This window comes from Mytilus californianus, unplaced genomic scaffold (assembly GCF_021869535.1).
Source record: "Mytilus californianus isolate M0D057914Y unplaced genomic scaffold, xbMytCali1.0.p SCAF_9, whole genome shotgun sequence".
Lineage (NCBI taxonomy): Eukaryota > Metazoa > Mollusca > Bivalvia > Mytilida > Mytilidae > Mytilus > Mytilus californianus.
Genome location: NW_026262745.1, coordinates 4,849,918 through 4,858,907, shown reverse-complemented (window position 1 = coordinate 4,858,907; position 8,990 = coordinate 4,849,918). Strand labels below are relative to the sequence as shown.

The window sequence follows — 8,990 nt, the reverse complement described above, 5'->3', positions numbered from 1 at the left end:
AAATTTACATCACTTTCACTGATCATCACCTTCATCAACAAAACACGTATAATTTTGTGACCACTGCATCATTGTGCATATAATGTTGTTACCTCTGCATAATGTCGTGACGACTGCATAAAATATTCCGACAACTGCATATAATGTTGTGACCACTGCATATAATGTTGTGACCACTGCATATAATCCTGTCACAGCTGCATATATTAATGTTGTCACCACTGCATATAATGTTGTCACCACTGAATTTATAGCCTAGTCAATTTAGCTCTAAAATCGCTCAACCTGCAACTAATTGCAACACAAGGTTTTTTGAGTGCAAATTATAATATAGACTTGTACTAACAACATACTAAAACTATACATCGATATAATTTGCGGAAAAGGTTATTTTGGGGTGAAATATGTGGTTTTTAGAGAAAAAATGCTGAAAACTGGAAAAGAAGAAAAATTGTTATTTATGGTTACATTTTTAGACCTAAAGCTTGTTGAAGACAGGTAACCTTATCTTAATAGAGTATTATGTGGTCCTTTAGTTATTATTATTCATATTGAAGTAATTTTGAGGTGAAATGAGTGATTTTTAGTGAAAAAACGCTGAAAACTGGAAACGTAGAAAATCTCCGTTGTTAATGGTTAATATTTTTGAAATTTGATCTATATAGAAAAAAGAACATACTATTTTATGTTTTATTTGTGAAGTCCTTTAGTAATCAATATTAATATTTGGGTAATTTTGGTGGAATGTATGTTTTAAGACCGAAAACCCGGAAAACTTGAAATGAAAATATCTCGGTTATTGATGGTTAAAACTTTCAAATTGGGATATTAACAGAAAATAGAGAATACTATCTGATGTTTATCTTAAGAATTCCTTTAGTTATTAGTATTTAAAAAATTGTAATTCTTGTGTAAAATGTGATTTGTAGAGAAAAATTGTGAAAAATGGAAATAAAAAACTCGATTATTCATGGTTCAAACTTTTAACATAGGATCTTTATATACAGACTATATTATCTTATTATCGCATATGTATTCCTCTTGTTATCGATATCAATAATAATCAATTTGTTATGTGAAATATTTTGTTTTACACACTAACTACAAAACAACAATATATCCATAGTACACGGATGCCCCACCCGCACTATCATTTTCTATGCTCAGTGGCCTGTGCAATTGGGTCAAAACTCTAATTTGGCATTAAATTTAGAAAAATCTTATCATAGGGAACATTTGTACTAAGTTTCAATATGATTGGACTTCAACTTCATCAAAAAATGCCTTGACCAAAAACTTTAACAAAAAACTTTAATCTGAAGCTTGGTTATTTCTAGTTTGATTTTCAAAAACGAAAAAATGGAGAATGGAAACAGGGAATGTGTCAAAGAGAAAACAAGGCCACTAATGGGTCTTTAACATAGCAAGTAAATCCGGCACACGGAGGTGGGCTTCATCTGACCCCTTAATTATTTTGTACACTAGTTCAGTAAAATGAACACCACCCTAAACTCCAGTACATACAAATGAACCAAAATTATCACCAAATTAAAAACACATACAAGACAAACAAAGGATAGAGGTTCCTGACTTGTGAGAGGTGCAATAATGTGGCAGGGGTAAAACATGTTGTGCGAGAACTCAACCCTCCCCTAGTTTCTCTAGACAATTTAGAATAAATAAACACACAGTAAAACTCAGTTTTGAATATGTGCATTTTGTGGAAGTTTGAAATTTTATCTTATGTTTCGGTTATGTATTTATAGTATTTATACGTGTAGGTATAATAAACAAAAAATGATTGTGTTCAAAAATAGCTCTAAATCAGTTTGAATACTGACTTTGATTTTGTCATGTTAATAGCTGGAAAAATCATTTTTTCTAGTGTACTTGCATCGTCATTGACTGTAGTCCTTTTTGTGTATTTTTTCATTAGCTACTTTTACAATATTTGAATTGCATAAAGTCACAGTTAAACACAGACGATTAGCATTAAAAGAGGGGCAAAAGATACCAGAGGGACAGTCAAACTCATAGATCGAAAATTAAATGTAGATCTGATATTGTTTAAGGCAATATCAAGAGCAGCTTTGTCAATACGATTATAACTTTACCTCAAGAGCTTGAATTTAAATAGTAAATGTACTAACGTGGTCCAATTTTGGATGTTGAAAATGAGATAAGCACTGTTGAATGAAGTAATGGGATCACTTCCTGGAGGAAGTGTTAATAGCAACAGCGCCTTATGTGTGTACCATATAAACCTGCATGTGTGTGGTGGTCTGAAACATCAACCAAATGGTAATGACAAAGAACTAACATGGGTTGTCTGCTATATGAAAATAATATGGTTAAAGATATATATATATACTTACTAGTATATAAAGAAAAGCATTACCAAGTTCTTTATTTAATATATCTCATTGAATTAATTTAATAAAAGGTAATCAGCTTTAGCATAAGAACTGTAAAAATGATCATGCATCATCTGTGTATGAATTAAAATTTGTAGTGTCTGTGGGCGACTTTGATGGCCAGAGATATCGTTTAGATAGTCATGTCTAATCTGAAAGTATGTCTGTTGGTTTTTGTTAATCGTTTGGGTTGCTTTCTTATTGACTTTAAAAACCTCAAATCTCTTAATTCATAAATATACTCTATTACAGATATATCAATGTTAAAGACGCTGTTTTCTGCTTCCGGAATGCTGACCTGTCTTCAACTCATTTGAACGAAACTATAAAAATATTTTAAAAAATACACCTCATGCCAAAAGAATATAAATGTTTAGCTTTTAAGGTCCACTAAACTCTATAAGTGATCTCTTGGTAGTAAGTTTGATCGCTTGCCAATGAAACCATCACTTATTATAAAATCTCCCCACTTTAAAAACATAAGAAGATGTTGTATGATTGCCAATGAGAAAACTTTCCACAAGATATATCAATGATGCGGGTGTGGATGTAAACTGTAGTTCATTGTCAAAATATAAAACAAGTCAAACGAGAAACTCAAAGGCCTGATTAATGTTAAAACAATAAACGGAAAAATAAATATGACAGACAACAAACAATAACAACCAAGTAATAAAGGGCCACTGACTTGTGATAATCATATTCATAGTGTGCAGGGTTAACCCTGTTTGCGAGCACTCAACCCTCCAATAATCAGGAACAGTTTTTATTTAGGAGCCGGCTGAGAACCACCTCCTGGTGCGGGATTTTCTCGTTGTGTTGAAGACCCATTGGTGGCCTTCGGCTGTTATCTGCTCTTGATCTGGTCGGGTTGTTGTCTCTTTGACATACAGTATTCCCCATTTCCATTCTTAATTTTATTTAAATAGCAAACAACGTAAGAACAAATTGTAAAACCCAGTTGGAAAGAGGGCTCAACTCAAAAAGATCAGCACGGAGTATAGAACCAATAAATAAAAAGACACTGAGTTCTCATAGCTAGTTCAAAGCTTAGTAATTACAGTTGATGAATAAATACTGTTGGCACTGACTAAAATATAAATAAGTACACATCCGATTAGTAACCAAAGTGAAAAGTGGATTCAGTGTTACAGTCAAAGCTTTATTTATATGTGTGTGAGTACTGAGATCGTCGCAAATTACATGAGTAGCTATTTGCTTCGAGGAGCCTGAAATTTTCATTTGTGAAAAAATATTTAACAAAAAATCATTTAACACTCATCATTCTTATTTTTTAAAGAAACATTTTTGGATTCTAAATCTTAACATGTTTGTTCCAGAAGGTAAATGAAAAAAATATATTGTTTTCTTTCTAAAGTTGTGGAGAAAAAATACATTAAAGACTTTGAATCTTGCAATAACATTTTTTTTTATAAAGAACAAAACATGATGTGTTTCTGGAACCCCTCCCCCAACAAAAAATAAACTCTCTGTGCCTTTAACACAGGGGCAGAATTCTTTCAAATACCAAGTAGGAATGTGACTAAGTTGATTACTCTAATTCATTACAATTTTCCATTTATAGGTTACTAACCAACAATATTTTGGAGAACTAGATTCTTGGATTATAAAATAGCAGAACACAGTCTCGGTCTATATCTTTATTCAAATATACAAATTTTGAGACAGGAAAGTGATTCATTTGTAATATTATTATTTTAAATTGAAAAAATTATGTATTGTATTGTATTATTTCAACTGTTTTAGAAAATACAGAACATTTTTTGTTTAATTTTATTTTTTTCAACTTTGGCAAATAAGGGGAAGGAACTCATATAACCTTACTTTTACTGCAAAACATTTTTATAAATTACACCACTTTCCGCAAAATATATTTTTGTATAGTTTTAGTATGTTGTTTATAGATAGTAACAGACTTGTTTTTCAGAGAAACACTTTGTGTTGCAATTAGTTGCAGGTTGTTCACTAAATTGACTAGACTATTAATGGTGGTCACCAACATAAGGCAGTCATGGCGTTCCATAGTAAATAATAAAAGTTTTTGTATAGACTGAGAATAAGAAATACATCTACTTTGATTAAAATCCGAGACACTGTAGTCGCTCTTGGTGTTGGTATATGTATCGGTATTGATTAGCTATCGAAAATGGCCGTACGTGTATATAGCATAGATGAACGATAGACAGTATTTAAATCAATCCAACCGGAGCATTTTAAATGTCATACAACAGGGAAGTAATATGTTCAGTAAATATGTTTACAAAGCTTTGCATAGTTTGTAACTAGGGAGCAATTACTACATTTTACGTGTAAGTATAATCATTCAAAAATATGTAAATCAAATGATAATGCTGTATTCATCGTTGAAAGTACCCCCGTAAGGTGCATACTGTATGTATTTTATAAAATTATTTTATTTACATGAATTAATTTATATGTGATTTGTGTATATACACTTTCGTTTTCGATTGATAAATCTTTAATTAGTTTCATAAAAAAGGAAATATAAAGTTGTATTTATAAAACCTTGCACCAAGGACAAGTTATGATAAGGACACTTGTTTAACCCTTAACTCAAGGTACGTTATACATACACGCTAAAATATATGTTATTTAAAATATATGTTATTTAGAATATATGTTATTTGTAGTGTTAACCATGTTAACCGTGTATAATCCTTGGTTATTCGTATGGAGAATGTTTTTCGTAGAGTCTCAATTGCATATCTCAACACCGACTTATGACACCTACAGTTCACAGGTGAAATAGAGCGATCGTTTCAAAGATAAAATCATTAAAAAATAACATTACATGTACATTTTATTTTAACGGTATTAAACTATTCTAAAAAAACCAACCCTGATATATCGAGCAAATAACTACTTACATTTTTTCTTGTTTTTTCCCCCTCTCTCTCATTTTATACTCAATACTTGTCTTTATACGACATTTCACGTTCAATTGTATAAACATTCAAATGAAAAAAATAGTGCAATGAATTCACATCCGAATCAGTTTTTTTCTACAATTATATGGTTATAAATATTTAAATGTGCGAGTCTTCCATGGATGACTGCGCTGCCAGCCAAAAGCGATAAACTTGTTTTTGGATGCCCTTATATATCATGTCTCTACACGTTAATATATCTTCGCGACAAAGATGCGGAGGAGATATTGTAACGGGACGGACTGTCAGTTCGTCCATACCACACTTGTGCACACTGTAAGGCTTATGTTTCCCAACAGATCTTCACCAAACTTGATATGGATATTCAATATAGGGCGGACTTGAAGCCTATTGATTTTAATGGTCAACGAACAGGTTATCATCGCCATTTTATTCTCAATTATATCAAAGAAGCTAGAAGTTCAGCGTCTGAAAAGATGAAATAAAATATTGAGGCCCTCTTTTTCAAATTCAATTAAAAAATAAAAGTGAATTCTATCCAACAAAGTAATTGAATGCTTTAACAAGAAGAATATATACTCAAACAAACATACAGGCAAACATTTGTTCAAGCCAGTTACTTACTAATAAGTCTGTCACAGAGATGTTACATATCTAAATGGATATTACAAAACACAAATTGATGTGACTGCATGGTATGTATTTGTCATCCTTTTCATGCCACTATACATCAAGCACTGTGTTATTATTTAGGTTACGCCGATGAGGAAAAGCCTCACAAGATTAACGAATGCTATATTTTATATAGCATAGGTCACCGAATGATTTAGGTGGTTGGATATAGATCAGGAGGAGTTGCAACGATGTCACACAAGCATAGGGTTAAATCCTTTTACCGCAAATATGCGGATCTAACACCATTGGGAATAATTTGAGCCGATATGTATTTATAAGTCTGCGTATTTGTGTAATAATACTGATACATTATATGAATAAGATGAAATAATATTGTATTAACAAATATTTCGGCACAACACATGGCCTTCGTCAGTAGAAGGCGTGAATGTGTACATGTACTTCGATATCCCATGATGTCAAAAGGTAGAAGTAAATGCAAATTTATACAGCCAAAGTTAAAAATGATGAACGCATTTCAAAACCTTAACTGCTCTTTCCTTTTTCTGTTGGTACCGTTTGAAAGAAATCCTCTTATACAAAATCTTTTCCGATTACACCGCAGTGCATTATTAAAACGGACTGAAATATTCATGTGTCAATCGACTGATTTTAAAATATCTACAATGTATATATATCGACATCCCCCAAAAATAAATAATCATGAATCTGCGTAGTATATCAATTGATAATAATAAGAGAGACGGATTTATATAAGTTCTTCTTGTTTCCGAATCCCAGCATTTTATATTTTATAATTGTATTTTGTGCACTTTTGAAAATAAAATATTGTTTAAACTAATAATAGTCTTTTTATTCAAAAGCAATACAGCTTATAGAATTTACATATACCAATATAAGAGAAGTGTCTTTAATGATAACAAACATTTAATTTTGAAATGTATTTTAGGGGAGTACTACAATTTCACACTTTATTGTCAACTTAGTTATATTTAAAGAGGATTGGGTTGTATGGTACATCTGGGGCCAATATATAAATGCATGTATTAGTCCCTGGGTACGTGTACGTTGAAAATGATCTTCGGTAGAAAAATAACAATCGTATGCGTCTAAAGCGCTTTAATGGATTTTATCAGAAACACTCAAACCCAAGCATTTGAAAGACAATGATTAATAAATACCTGAATACGTGGGGAGTGATATGACCAAGGTCAGCTTTGCTTGGTGGAGTTGTAACCTTGGTTTCAAAATAATTTCTGAATTTATCAACGGAGACTCAGAGAAAAGTTGGAACAAATTACAAAATAAAAAAAGGTGACCGTACTTATTTTTGAAAACAGGAGGCTATAAATTGTAAATTTCTGTAATTAAGTTGAAATTTTCTGATAACATCAAATTATCTTAAACTAATTATACATGTATTTTCAATAAATAAAGATAAAAAGATTTTTTGATCTGATAAATATTTATCTTAAATTTTTATGTCACCAGGAATCTTTAATTTAAAAAAAAGTCTACTTTTTAACTACTGAGCCAATTAAAACCAAACTTGACTACAATCATCCTTGTGTTAATTAATTTAGCAATGGCTTTACTGTCGGATAGGAGAAGTCCATTTAATGCTAATTAAAAGTGAAAGATGCACTCATTTTCAAATATAACATTAAATAAAGATATTGCCAGGAGAAACTCAACAGGGGCATAATAATCCCTTGTTTTTAATGTTGTGTTTCTTCATAAACTATAATACACAGAGAAAAACTGTATACAGTTCAAGTTGCGGATCCAGGATTTTGAAAAAAAGGGGGGGGGGGGGGGGGGGTATAGTTAGCTGACGTTTGGACTGATGCTTATAAAAAGTATATATTCATTAACATACATATAGCTCCATAAGGGGGGCCCGCCTGCCCCCCCCCCCCCCCCCCCCCCCCCCAAATCCGCCTCTGAGTTCTAAAAATAATTAAACATAGCCGGAATCATCAATTGACCCCCTATATTAGTTATTGTCCTTGAAATATGGATACCCATTTTTGCATATTTTGCAGAAACAATAATACAGACAGGGGAATAATAAACAGCAAAATTGTTAAGAACGACAAGACGGGAAAACTTATCGGAGTTATTTTCTAATTTCTATAAATTTGTTTCGGGTAAAGTAGCCCTTCTTTCCCATGAGATACAACAGATAACTCCTCATATCATTTGATAGAAGTGTCAAGAATGAATTTGATAAACATTGCCGATATTAAATGGGATCCGGTCTGTGGGGAGGGTGTTGATCCTGGGGAAACTAGCTTTTGTATCGGTAGTCGGCTGTTATTATACTACAAGATACTAGCTTGTAACATCAGGTTAGATGTTTCGGTACCAATATATGAGATATTGGGTTTTTATTAGATAATTTTAACTCTTTTAAAAGAATTTGGAATTTACCAACTCGTTTATGTTTATTGGATTAAACTGCCGACTTGGGTGTGAATGAACTGTGAACTAGATTCCCATCCAAGTGGCCAGTCTAATCCAATAAACATAAACGAATTGGTAAATTCCAAATTCTTTTAATGAGGTCCAAAAATAAAATGAAACAGTATTACAAATCAGTAATTTTAAACAAAAGGTAAACACATCTGCTTGTGTTAGAAAAACAGAACGCAGTTCGTGTGGTCTCGTTGGCATATCCATACGGAGTCCCCGAATAATAATCTAACTTTCTTTTAATTTAACTACCAAATAACGTTGCTTATACCAGTACTTTTGATTGTCTCGAAAGCTTAGAACGGACTCTGTAATCTTTGTCGTAGTGTGGCTTTGGGTGGGACTGGCTTTCAACGGGGATATGGGCTCATATTCCCTGTCATTAATCTATATCCCATTCGCCTGTCTGCTTATGATCAGGAGGTATTAAACACTGACAGGGAAAATGAGCCTATATCCCCTGTGAAGATCCCCAAAAAAAATATAATATATTTGCATAAACCTCACGTTGGGGTAACATTTCTTATACCGTTAT

General features: G+C 32.2%; 1 protein-coding gene across 2 annotated transcripts in view; it reads left to right on the top strand.

Moving 5' to 3' along the window:
- Window positions 1-4,586: 4,586 nt before the first annotated feature.
- The window catches only part of LOC127716434 (uncharacterized), a 48,539-nt gene continuing 44,135 nt past the window's right edge, over window positions 4,587-8,990 (top strand). The window contains exon 1 of one of the 2 annotated variants that reach the window (XM_052222624.1): window positions 4,587-4,744. The gene's annotated coding sequence lies outside the window, so the exon portion shown is untranslated. The remainder of the gene's footprint in view (window positions 4,745-8,990) is intronic. The other variant, XM_052222622.1, reaches the window with a different exon arrangement.